Source organism: Eleutherodactylus coqui, chromosome 1, assembly GCF_035609145.1.
Source record: "Eleutherodactylus coqui strain aEleCoq1 chromosome 1, aEleCoq1.hap1, whole genome shotgun sequence".
NCBI lineage: Eukaryota > Metazoa > Chordata > Amphibia > Anura > Eleutherodactylidae > Eleutherodactylus > Eleutherodactylus coqui.
Genome location: NC_089837.1, coordinates 169777656 through 169791183, shown reverse-complemented (window position 1 = coordinate 169791183; position 13528 = coordinate 169777656). Strand labels below are relative to the sequence as shown.

At 47.8% G+C, this 13528-nt stretch overlaps 1 protein-coding gene across 1 annotated transcript in view; it reads left to right on the top strand.

The window, feature by feature from the left end:
• The window catches only part of CSMD1 (CUB and Sushi multiple domains 1), a 1401348-nt gene that overhangs the window by 90716 nt on the left and 1297104 nt on the right, over window positions 1-13528 (top strand). The gene's annotated exons all lie outside the window — the stretch shown is intronic.

Here is a 13528-nt window from a genome sequence, read left to right as displayed (position 1 = left end):
AGAGGGAGATCTCCCCTCCGTTCCTCCCAGCTCCCCCCCGCCGCTACCCGCCCCCCGACGGCCTCCGAATTTTTAGAGACGAGTGGGAGGATACTCGGCTAAGGCACTACTCGCTTGAGTAGTTAGCCTTAGCGATTATACTCGCTCATCTCTATTCTCGACCTATTTTATTAGTATTTTAAAATGCTACATGATATCAGACCTTTCCTAGTAATTTACTTCAATTGGACTGAGCTGCAATATGAGACAGCAACTGTTTTTTTTTTCTTATTTTTGTGGTTATGAGGGTCTTGGCCATTGGACCCTCACCAGTAAAACATATCTATCATATGCTATCAATGGTAAAACACAGAAAACCTTTTCAAGGTGTTGGAGAGCACATATTGCACAATAAGTAGACTGCATGCCATGTTTAATAGAATGTGATTGTTCCCAGCAAGAGAAACCAAGTAATCTTGTGGACCTTTTAGTGGCTAACAAAAATACATGATGTTACAGTGAGCTTTGGAACCTCCCAGGATTCTTCCTTAGACATAATGAAATAGATCCAAAGAGGCATGCATATAAATACACACATACTTATCACACGGCACAGACATGGATGTGATTAATTTGCACTTAAAAAGAATACCACAACAGGATGAGTAGAGAAATAAATAAATACTTAAATAGTCCACTGATAAAGATGTGAAGGTTTTATGGTCCCTGAATTAGTGTATGGGGGTCACCAGGCCAGCAGTGTTATCTGTGCTATAGATTTCTCATACTTCCCATTCACGCATGAATCCTCTGGAAGGATTTAGGCCTCTGTTGGAAGTGTCAAAGTTGTTATAAATTTGTACTCTCAAATTCTTCTATGACTTTGTGATTTGAAAAATAAGTATAATTACTTTCATGTGTTCTATGTTGTGTCCATGACTAGAAAAGTGTTTGACCACAAATAATTCTGTCTTTTTCTCTTTAATTGTGTGGTAATGAGATCTCATCCTGGCTTTCAGTTTCTATCCTGTTTCTCTAACATAACAGAACATTCACTACACTGGATCAGGTACACAACATCGGATGTGGAACTTATGAATGCCCCAAGGATCTTATAGATCTGCTGTGTGTTGGGGATTTGTATCGTGTCCGCGGTCAGTAAATATGAGCAGGTCTTACAGCTCTTTAAATTGCAGGGATAGGTTCCTTTTTGTGTCAGAGGGCAATGAACTCTTGATTATATAGTTCCTCAAATTTAGAGGTTGCCTGTAACGCAGAAGGGGAGGGTCCAGGACTTTGGTTTTCAGATGTTCATCCTTGTGTAGGGTATGATGGAGTTTCTTTACGGTTTTTCTTAGTACCTTTAGCTGTTAATTGTAGGTCACTACTAGAGGTACACAATCGCTTTCTTCATTCTCTGTAAATTGGAGTAGTTGATTTCTGGGTATCCTGGTGGCTCTGGTGATTTGGTCATCAATTGAGGTGGGATGGTAGCCCTGATTTAAAAATGTCCTTTTAAGATGGTATAGATGTTCTTCTCTGTCAGTTGGAATGGAGCAGATCTGGTTGTATCTGATGGCCTGGCTGTAGACAATGGACTTTTTGATTCGTTTAGGATGGGAACTGTCCCATCTGAGGTATGTGGGTTGATCAGTTGGTTTTCGGTATAGAAATGCTTGTATTGAGTTGTTTGAAATTTTTATGGTGGTGTCCAAAAAGTTGATTTTGGTATATGAATAGCTTAATGTCAGGTTTATGGTGGAATCGAATGCATTGAATCTCTCATGGAATTTTACTAGTTCTTGTTTGTTGTTAGTCAAGATGATTATGATGACATCAAAGTAGCGAAAGTAGGCCAATGGTTTGCTGCAGCAGGAGGCCAGAATGTCACTATACACTTTTACTTGAAAAGTTTAGCATATTGCAGTTCCAATGAGTTTTAGGAATATCTCTTTGCCAAAGATAATTGTGTGTGAGGATGAATCTCGCGAGTTGTAACACGGATTCAGAGGCAACCCCATTGGCCTTAAGGTGTACCTGGCAGGCGGTCAGTCCATCTTCATGTGAGATGCTGGAATACAAGAATTCCACATCCATGGGGGCCAGGATGGCACCATCGGGGAGGCGACCTAAGATTGATAGTTTGTTCAGTAGGTTCTATGTTTAATAGAAGGTTGCTTATTATATAGTCTGACACCTAGTGATATTTTAAATCGATCCAAACATCTTGTGTTTTGTTTTTGGGTTCTGGTATTGAAGGTTAAACCTTTGGCGTTATTGTTTTCCTTCCAGGCTTTTTTTTTTTTACTGGTTCTCTACATTTTCACTGATCTCTCCCTTTTAAACCTTTTTCATGCTTTGTTGTTGCCTCACTTCTTTGATTTTTAAATAGCATAACAACAGAAAATGAGTAGTCATCCAATGTCATTTTCAGCAAATTAGCAGAAAATAACCATAGAGGTGGCAGCAGAAAACTATTTTATATAGTTCCTTAAGACAAACTTATTTTCATGACTGTATTCTCTCCTTAACAAGCACATAAGGAAAAGGAGAAAATCAATAGTGAGGTAAAAGAGACTGAAATAAGTTACTCTGCTCTTATCAGTAGCAAATGTACAAAATCCACAATATAAAGAATGCAAGTTAATTTTATATTGATGGAAACATAAGAACTTATACAATTATTTGGCAAAGTCTTCTCATACATACAAGGTCCCATCTGACACATCTGAATGAAATTTTCTTACTGGAAATACCTTCCATTGAGATTTCCAGGAAAGAAGAAAGTAAGAGATTTGGCAACTGAATTTAGTATAAAACAATGCCAGATCACAGATCATATTTACTGTGCTTGAAAACAGCCCAGATGATACAAAATTATCATTTGCTCAGCAATATAGTAAATTGTGGCTGTACAAAGCAGAAAAAAGGATAATTCTTACTACTGAGGTAATAGTATCTACTCAAGCAGGGCAGTTCTTACCAATTTTTGCCAGCAGGGCAAACATCAAAACTAGAGATGAGCGAACACCAAAATGTTCGGGTGTTCGTTATTCGTAACGAACTTCCCGTGATGCTCGAGGGTTCGTTTCGAACAACGAACCCCATTGAAGTCAATGGGCGACCAGAACATTTTTGTATTTTGCCGATGCTCGCTAAGGTTTTCATGTGTGAAAATCTGGGCAATTCAGGAAAGTGATGGGAATGACACAGTGACGGATAGGGCAGGCGAGGGGCTACATGTTGGGCTGCATCCTAAGTTCACAGGTCCCACTATTAAGCCACAATAGCGGCAAGAGTGGGCCCCCCCCCCCTCCCAACAACTTTTACTTCTGAAAAGCGCTCATTAGCATGGCATACCTTTGCTAAGCACCACACTACCTCCAACAAAGCACAATCACTGCCTGCATGACACTCCACTGCCACTTCTCCTGAGTTACATGCTGCCCAACCGCACCCCCTCCCCCCCACAGCGCACACCAAAGTGTCCCTGCGCAGCCTTCAGCTGCCCTCATGCCACACCACGCTCATGTCTATTTAGAATTGCGTCTGCCATGACGAGGGACCGCAGGCATACACTGCAGAGGTTGGCACGGCTAGGCAGCGACCCTCTTTAAAAGTGGCGGAGCGATAGCCCACAATGCTGTACAGAAGCAATGAGAAATAGAATCCTGTGCCACCGCCATCTGGAGCTGCACACGTGGGCATAGCAATGGGGAACCTATGTGCCACACACTATTCATTCTGTCAAGGTGTCTGCATGCCCCAGTCAGACCGGGCTTTTTAATTCATAGACACAGGCAGGTACAACTCCCTATTGTGAAGTCCCTGTCGACCCACAGCATGGGTGGCTCCCTGGAACCCACCGGCGGTACACAAAAATATCCCATTGCATTGCCCAACACAGCTGAGGTAGTAATGTCGTGCGTAATACAGGTGGGCTTCGGCCCACACTGCATGCCCCAGTCAGACTGGGATTCTTTACAAGTGGACACATGTAGGTTTAACTCCCTGTGGACCCACTGCCTGGGTGGGTGCCAGGAAGCCACCGGCGGTACATAGAAATATCCCATTGCATTGCCCAACACAGCTGAGGTAGTAATGTCGTGCGTAATACAGGTGTGCTTCGGCCCACACTGCATGCCCCAGTCAGACTGGGATTCTTTACAAGTGGACACATGTAGGTTTAACTCCCTGTGGACCCACTGCCTGGGTGGGTGCCAGGAAGCCACCGGCGGTACATAGAAATATCCCATTGCATTGCCCAACACAGCTGAGGTAGTAATGTCGTGCGTAATACAGGTGGGCTTCGGCCCACACTGCATGCCCCGGTCAGACGGGTTCTTTAGAAGTGTACAGATGTATTAAAAACTCAGTGTGCACCTACAGCATGGGTGGCTCCCTGGAACCCACCGGCGGTACACAAAAATATCCCATTGCATTGCCCAACACAGCTGAGGTAACGTCAGCTGTAATGCAGGTGGGCTAAAAATTAATTTGATTACACTGTAGGCGAGGGCCCACACAAATTGCTGTATCAACAGTACTAATGTACATCCCAAAAATTGGCCATGGCCAGCCAAGAGGGCAGGTGAAACCCATTAATCGCTTTGGTTAATGTGGCTTAAGTGGTAACTAGGCCTGGAGGCAGCCCAGTGTAACGAAAAATTGGTTCAAGTTAAAGTTCCAATGCTTTTAAGCGCATTGAAACTTATAAAAATTGTTCTGAAAAATTATTTGAGTGAGCCTTGTGGCCCTAAGAAAAATTGCCCGTTCAGCGTGATTACGTGAGGTTTCAGGAGGTGGAGCAGGAGGAGGAGGAGGAGGAATATTAGACACAGATTGATGAAGCAGAAATGTCCCCGTTTTGGATGGTGAGAGAGAACGTAGCTTCCATCCGCGGGTGCAGCCTACGTATTGCTTACGTATCGCTGCTGTCCGCTGGTGGAGAACAGAAGTCTGGGGAAATCCAGCCTTTGTTCATCTTGATGAGTGTTAGCCTGTCGGCACTGTCGGTTGACAAGCGGCTACGCTTATCTGTGATGATTCCCCCAGCCGCACTAAACACCCTCTCCGACAACACGCTAGCCGCAGGACAAGCAAGCACCTCAAGGGCATACAGGGCTAGTTCAGGCCACGTGTCCAGCTTCGACACCCAGTAGTTGTAGGGGGCAGAGGCGTCACCAAGGATGGTCGTGCGATCCGCTACGTACTCCCTCACCATCCTTTTGCAGTGCTCCCGCCGACTCAGCCGTGACTGGGGAGCGGTGACACAGTCTTGGTGGGGAGCCATAAAGCTGGCCAGGCCCTTAAAGACTGTTGCACTGCCTGGGATGTACATGCTGCTCGATCTACGCACATCCCCTGCAACATGGCCCTCGGAACTGCGCCTTCTGCCACTAGCGCTGTCGGCTGGGAATTTTACCATCAGCTTGTCCGCAAGGGTCCTGTGGTATAGCAACACTCTCGAACCCCTTTCCTCTTCGGGAATCAGAGTGGGCAGGTTCTCCTTATACCGTGGATCGAGCAGTGTGTACACCCAGTAATCCGTCGTGGCCAGAATGCGTGCAACGCGAGGGTCACGAGAAAGGCATCCTAACATGAAGTCAGCCATGTGTGCCAGGGTACCTGTACGCAACACATGGCTGTCTTCACTAGGAAGATCACTTTCAGGATCCTCCTCCTCCTCCTCCTCCTCCTCAGGCCATACACGCTGAAAGGATGACAGGCAATCAGCCGGTGTACCGTCAGCAGCGGGCCAAGCTGTCTCTTCCCCCTCCTCCTCATCCTCCTCATGCTCCTCCTCCTCCTCCTGTACGCGCTGAGAAATAGACAGGAGGGTGCCCTGACTATCCAGCGGCATACTGTCTTCCCCCGCCCCCGTTTCCGAGCGCAAAGCAGCTGCCTTTATGGTTTGCAGGGAATTTCTCAAGATGCATAGCAGAGGAATGGTGACGCTAATGATTGTAGCATCGCCGCTCACCACCTGGGTAGACTCCTCAAAATTACCAAGGACATGGCAGATGTCTGCCAACCAGGCCCACTCTTCTGAAAGGAATTGAGGAGGCTGACTCCCACTGCGCCGCCCATGTTGGAGTTGGTATTCGACTATAGCTCTCCGTTGTTCATAGAGCCTGGCCAACATGTGGAGCGTAGAGTTCCACCGTGTGGGCACGTCGCACAGCAGTCGGTGCACTGGCAGCTTAAAGTGATGTTGCAGGGTGCGCAGGGTGGCAGCGTCCGTGTGGGACTTGCGGAAATGTGCGCAGAGCCGGCGCGCCTTTACGAGCAGGTCTGACAAGCGTGGGTAGCTTTTCAGAAACCGCTGAACCACCAAATTAAAGACGTGGGCCAGGCATGGCACGTGCGTGAGGCTGCCAAGCTGCAGAGCCGCCACCAGGTTACGGCCGTTGTCACACACGACCATGCCCGGTTGGAGGCTCAGCGGCGCAAGCCAGCGGTCGGTCTGCTGTGTCAGACCCTGCAGCAGTTCGTGGGCCGTGTGCCTCTTATCGCCTAAGCTGAGTAGTTTCAGCACGGCCTGCTGACGCTTGCCCACCGCTGTGCTGCCACACCGCGCGACACCGACTGCTGGCGACATGCTGCTGCTAACACATCTTGATTGTGAGACAGAGGAGGAGGAGGAGGAGGAGGGTGCTTTAGTGGAGGAAGCATACACCTCCGCAGATACCAGCACCGAGCTGGGGCCCGCAATTCTGGGGGTGGGTAGGACGTGAGCGGTCCCAGGCTCTGACTCTGTCCCAGCCTCCACTAAATTCACCCAATGTGCCGTCAGGGAGATGTAGTGGCCCTGCCCGCCTGTGCTTGTCCACGTGTCCGTAGTTAAGTGGACCGTGGCAGTAACCGCGTTGGTGAGGGCGCGCACAATGTTGCGGGAGACGTGGTCGTGCAGGGCTGGGACGGCACATCGGGAAAAGTAGTGGCGACTGGGAACTGAGTAGCGCGGGGCCGCCGCCTCCATGATACTTTTGAAGGACTCCGTTTCCACAACCCTATACGGCAGCATCTCAAGGCTGATGAATTTTGCGATGCGGACGGTTAACGTTTGAGCGTGCGGGTGCGTGGCGGCGTACTTGCGCTTGCGCTCGAACACTTGCGCAAGCGACGGCTGAACGGTGCGCTGAACTACACTGCTGGATGGGGCCGAGGACAGCGGAGATGAGGGTGTGGGTGCAGGCCATGAGGCGGTAGTGCCTGTGTCCTGAGAGGGGGGTTGCATCTCAGTGGCAGGTTGGGGCACAGGGGGAGAGGCAGGGGTGCAAACCGGAGACGGTGAACGGCCTTTGTCCCACCTTGCGGGGTGCTTGGCCATCATATGTCTGCGCATGGTGGTGGTGGTGAGGCTGTTGGTGTTGGCTCCCCGGCTGAGCTTTGCGCGACAAAGGTTGCACACCACTGTTCGTCGGTCGTCAGGCGTCTCTGTGAAAAACTGCCAGACCTTAGAGCACCTCGGCCTACGCAGGGTGGCATGGCGCGAGGGGGCGCTTTGGGAAACACTTGGTGGATTATTCGGTCTGGCCCTGCCTCTACCCCTGGCCACCGCACTGCCTCTTGCAACCTGCCCTGCTGATGCCCTTGACTCCCCCTCTGAAGACCTGTCCTCCTGAGTAAGCGTTGCACACCAGGTGGGGTCAGTCACCTCATCGTCCTGCTGCTCTTCCTCCGAATCCTCTGTGCGCTGCTCCCTGGGACTTACTGCCCTTACTACTACCTCACTGCAAGACAACTGTGTCTGATCGTCATCGTCCTCCTCACCCACAGAAAGTTGTTGAGACAGTTGGCGGAAGTCCCCAGCCTCTTCCCCCGGACCCCGGGAACTTTCGAATGGTTGGGCATCAGTGACGATAAACTCCTCTGGTGGGAGAGGAACCGCTGCTGCCCAATCTAAGCAGGGGCCCGAGAACAGTTCCTGGGAGTGTTCCCGCTCCTGAGCAGGTGTCATTGTAGTGGACTGAGGAGGCTGGGAGGAAGGAGGAGCAGCAGACAGAGGATTCGGATTGGCAGCAGTGGACGGCGCAGAACTGCGGGTAGACGATAGGTTGCTCGAAGCACTTTCTGCCATCCAGGACAGGACCTGCTCACACTGCTCATTTTCTAATAACCGTCTCCCGCGTGGACCCATTAATTGGGCGATGAATGTGGGGACGCCAGAAACGTGCCTCTCTCCTAATCGCGCAGCAGACAGCTGCGACACACCTGGATCAGGAGCTTGGCCTGTGCCCACACCCTCACTTGGCCCTCCGCGTCCTCGGCCACGTCCACGTCCACGTCCTCTAGGCTTACCCCTACCCCTCAGCATGCTGTATTACCAGTGATTAGATTTCCCAGGCAGGAAATAAATTGGCGCAAGACTGCAGGCCAAATATAATTTTTGCCCTTTTTGGAAAACGAAAGGCCCCACTGCCTCTAGTGAATGAATTATCTAAGTTTAATAACTGTGCTGTGTCCCTGCTTATGTGTCACAGAACGTGAGGGTAGCAGAGTTATTATAACTCTTGGAGAGCAGGTATTTTTTTTCCCAATTAAGGAAAGCAAATGGCGAACCCAGCAGTAAAGCGTAGCTGGGTGCGTATGATTTAGCAATGTTTTTCACGCAGCTCACACGTCTACACAGGCGTAAGGACGGACACAGGCTGGACAAATAGATTTGTTTTCAGTTTTTTCCCACCAACAGGCAGCACTGCGTATATTCAATGAACCTGCGAAGTTTAATAACTGCGCTGTGTCCCTGCTTATGTGTCACAGAACGTGAGGGTAGCAGAGTTATTATAACTCTTGGAGAGCAGGTATTTTTTTTTCCCAATTAAGGAAAGCAAATGGCGAACCCAGCAGTAAAGCGTAGCTGGCTGCGTATGATTTAGCAATGTTTTTCACGCAGCTCACACGTCTACACAGGCGTAAGGACGGACACAGGCTGGACAAATAGATTTGTTTTCAGTTTTTTCCCACCAACAGGCAGCACTGCGTATATTCAATGAACCTGCGAAGTTTAATAACTGCGCTGTGTCCCTGCTTATGTGTCACAGAACGTGAGGGTAGCAGAGTTATTATAACTCTTGGAGAGCAGGTATTTTTTTTCCCAATTAAGGAAAGCAAATGGCGAACCCAGCAGTAAAGCGTAGCTGGGTGCGTATGATTTAGCAATGTTTTTCACGCAGCTCACACGTCTACACAGGCGTAAGGACGGACACAGGCTGGACAAATAGATTTGTTTTCAGTTTTTTCCCACCAACAGGCAGCACTGCGTATATTCAATGAACCTGCGAAGTTTAATAACTGCGCTGTGTCCCTGCTTATGTGTCACAGAACGTGAGGGTAGCAGAGTTATTATAACTCTTGGAGAGCAGGTATTTTTTTTCCCAATTAAGGAAAGCAAATGGCGAACCCAGCAGTAAAGCGTAGCTGGGTGCGTATGATTTAGCAATGTTTTTCACGCAGCTCACACGTCTACACAGGCGTAAGGACGGACACAGGCTGGACAAATAGATTTGTTTTCAGTTTTTTCCCACCAACAGGCAGCACTGCGTATATTCAATGAACCTGCGAAGTTTAATAACTGCGCTGTGTCCCTGCTTATGTGTCACAGAACGTGAGGGTAGCAGAGTTATTATAACTCTTGGAGAGCAGGTATTTTTTTTTCCCAATTAAGGAAAGCAAATGGCGAACCCAGCAGTAAAGCGTAGCTGGCTGCGTATGATTTAGCAATGTTTTTCACGCAGCTCACACGTCTACACAGGCGTAAGGACGGACACAGGCTGGACAAATAGATTTGTTTTCAGTTTTTTCCCACCAACAGGCAGCACTGCGTATATTCAATGAACCTGCGAAGTTTAATAACTGCGCTGTGTCCCTGCTTATGTGTCACAGAACGTGAGGGTAGCAGAGTTATTATAACTCTTGGAGAGCAGGTATTTTTTTTTCCCAATTAAGGAAAGCAAATGGCGAACCCAGCAGTAAAGCGTAGCTGGCTGCGTATGATTTAGCAATGTTTTTCACGCAGCTCACACGTCTACACAGGCGTAAGGACGGACACAGGCTGGACAAATAGATTTGTTTTCAGTTTTTTCCCACCAACAGGCAGCACTGCGTATATTCTATGAATAATAACTGTGTTGTGGCCCTGCCTATACAATTCTTTCCCTGCAGTATCAATGGAGGGTGCAATGCTCTGCAGAGGCGATTTTGAGAAGCCCAAAAAAAATGCAGCACAGCCAACAGCAGCCTGGACAGTACTGCACACGGATAAATATGGCCCTAGAAAGGACCGTTGAGGTTCTTGAAGGCTACACTCACTCCTAACACTCTCCCTGCCTATGCAGCACTTCTGTCCCTAATGCCAGGTGCAACGGTCTGCAGAGGCGATTTTGAGAAAAAAAAAAAAATCCCACTGCTAACAGCAGCCAACACACAGCTATCAGTGGCCCTAATAAGGACCTTTGGGGGGTCTTGAAGCCTACACTAACTACCAATTCTTTCCCTACAGCAGCTCCGGTATAAACAGCACTGTCCCTCATCTAACTCACACCGCATCTGAGGCGAGCCGCGGGAGGGGCCGACTTTTATATTAGGCGAACACCTGATCTCGCCAGCCACTCACAGCAGGGGGGTGGTATAGGGCTTAAACGTTGCAGGGGGAAGTTGTAATGCCTTCCCTGTCTTTCAATTGGCCAGAAAAGCGCGCTAACGTCTCAGGGAAGGAAGTGAAAGTAACCAGAACACCGCATGGTGTTCGTCACGAATAACGAACATCCCGAACACCCTAATATTCGCACGAATATCAAGCTCGGACGAACGCGTTCGCTCATCTCTAATCAAAACCCATCCCTTCTAGTTGAAGTTACACTAACTTTAATAGCAATAACTTAGCTCCTGCAGACTCCAGACCAGGCCCCTGAATTCATTCGGACTCCAGACCAAATTAATATTAACACCTCTAAACTCATTTAGACCTCAGACCAGACACTTAAGTTAACTAGATCCTTGGCCAAAAGAAAATTGATTTCAAAGTAGGTACTTCTCACCACACTAAAAGTTCACACTATAAATGTAAAAATGAGGCCATAAGTATCAGTCAGTTTATTAACTTATTTTATGATGAAAATGCTTCTCTTCACTCCTATTTTCTCCCTTTCCCTTCTGGGTGTCTTCAGAACATTGTGCTGTACTCAACATCCTGGCAATAGTTAGTGTCAGGACCTTGTCTGTGCCAGACTCTGCCACACATAATTTCTGTTGCTGCCAAGTGTCAAGACCTTGTCTGCTGGACTTCCTAACTCAGCTCAACAACCACTAAGAGGAGGTAATGCTGGAAGGACCACTTTTTTTGTTCAGAGTGAAAACAGAATGACACTCTGGGTGGTAATCACCCCGGTGGAACGATTGCATTCAAGTTTAAAGGGGTTGTCCCGCGCCAAAACGGCTTTTTTTTTTTTCAATAGGCCCCCCGTTCGGCGCGAGACAAACACAAGGGATGGGTTAAAAAAAAAAAAGTTTAGTACTTACCCGAATCCCCGCTCTGCGGCGACTTCTTACTTACCTTACCAAGATGGCCGCCGGGATCTTCACCCACGATGCACCGCGGGTCTTCTCCCATGGTGCACCGTGGGCTCTGTGCGGTCCATTGCCGATTCCAGCCTCCTGATTGGCTGGAATCGGCACACGTGACGGGGCGGAGCTACGTGATGATGCGTAGAAGGGGCGGAGCCAGAACACCGCTCGTGCCGAGACCCAAGAGAAGGGAGAAGACCCTTCTGCACAAGCGCGTCTAATCGGGAGATTAGACGCTGAAATTAGACGGCACCATGGAGACGGGGACACCAGCAACGGAGCAGGTAAGTGAATAACTTCTGTATGGCTCATATTTAATGCACGATGTATATTACAAAGTGCATTAATATGGCCATACAGAAGTGCTTACCCCCACTTGCTTTCTCGGGACAACCCCTTTAAATACTGTAAATGCTTCTTCAACACAGTTACCTTACCAAAAGCTCTACAAGCCTACTGTATATGTAAGATGTTAGGGAATTTGTCCCCTTACCTACAGTCTAATAGCACCTTTGCCATATTGAATGGTTTCTGATTATTGAACTACATTTTTTATTAGTCAAAAGTAACTGAGGTACACATATAATAACATTGCTACCTACCACTTTAAACTTAGTAATGGATTTACTGTATTCACTACAGGAACTGCAATCAGACCTTGAAGATGCTCGATATGTTTTCTCTGAATTTTGATACTTTTGTTGCATATAAATGATAAGTCCATGACATTGAAGTAAGAGAGTTAAATAGGTGAGAAAGGGAGAAGTGTATCTCTCCATTCTAGTCTGTGAGGCCTCGGTCACACGTACGTTTTTTGGTCCGATTTGCAGACGCACTTGCGATCTGCAGATATATAGACCCAATGCATAGCAATGGGATGGGTCCGTTTTTGATGCGGATGTGCCGATAATTAGATGACACACCGATTCGCAGAACACATGTAACTGCGTTCTGCACAAATCGGTGCTTGTATATGCGCTCAATGGGGCTGGCGGCAGCAACGCCGACCCCATTGAGAACATATACTAAAGATTGTTCTCCTCTGCCACAGCTGTTCCACAACTGTGGCAGAGAAGAACAATGTTCCCCCATTGAATTCAATGGAGCCGGCAATACAGCCGGCTCCATTGAAAGCAATGGGCTGTCGGCAAGCGCTGTATGAATTTTTGGGGAAAGGCTTAAAATATAAGCCCTTCCCTGAAAAGCATCCTGAAAATATGTAAAAAAAAAGTATACTTACCTTTTTGCTGCAGCCGAAGTTCAGCCGCGTCCGGTCGTCAGTTCTCCTGAACTGCTCTCTGTAGTATTCAGCAGGCGGGGATTTAAGATCCCCGCCTGCTGAATGGGCTGCCTTTGATTGGTCACAGCGCTCAGCCAATCGGAGGCAGCACTCACTCACCCATTCATGAATTCAGGGAGCAGGGAGAGTCTGGCACGGGGAGGCCGATCAGCCGTGAGTTGCAATAATCGAGCTGAGAGTGGATGAGGGCAACGGTGAGCATTTTTAGAGTGCCCATGGTGAGGTTACAACATTTTTGCTTGAAAGAATAGCACTGCAGTGTTGTTGTCTTCTCAAAAAAACACAGACGGCAAGACAGAACCTGACAGACCAAGCCACAAGTCAGTGAGTTCCATTGGGTGCCGTTGGTATATGTTATATGAGTGATTCAGCAATGAGTTGCAAGTACGAACATTGCCAACAGCCAGCTCTCATTGATCATTTTGATTGACACAACAGGAGGTTTAGTGACCACTGCATTTTCACAATTAGGTTGGTGCTCAGAAGTGAGAGCTCCATGTATCAGATATTTTTGCCATAACCTAAAGCTATGTCATAAATGTGATTGACCGGAATACCCCTTTAAATAAGTGAACTAATATTTTAGCACTGTTTCTGGAAATCTGGGTGATAAAACCAATTTTCTGTTTGCTTTTCTACAGTCCTGAAAATCAAATCTGCCTAATTATACTGTGATATACT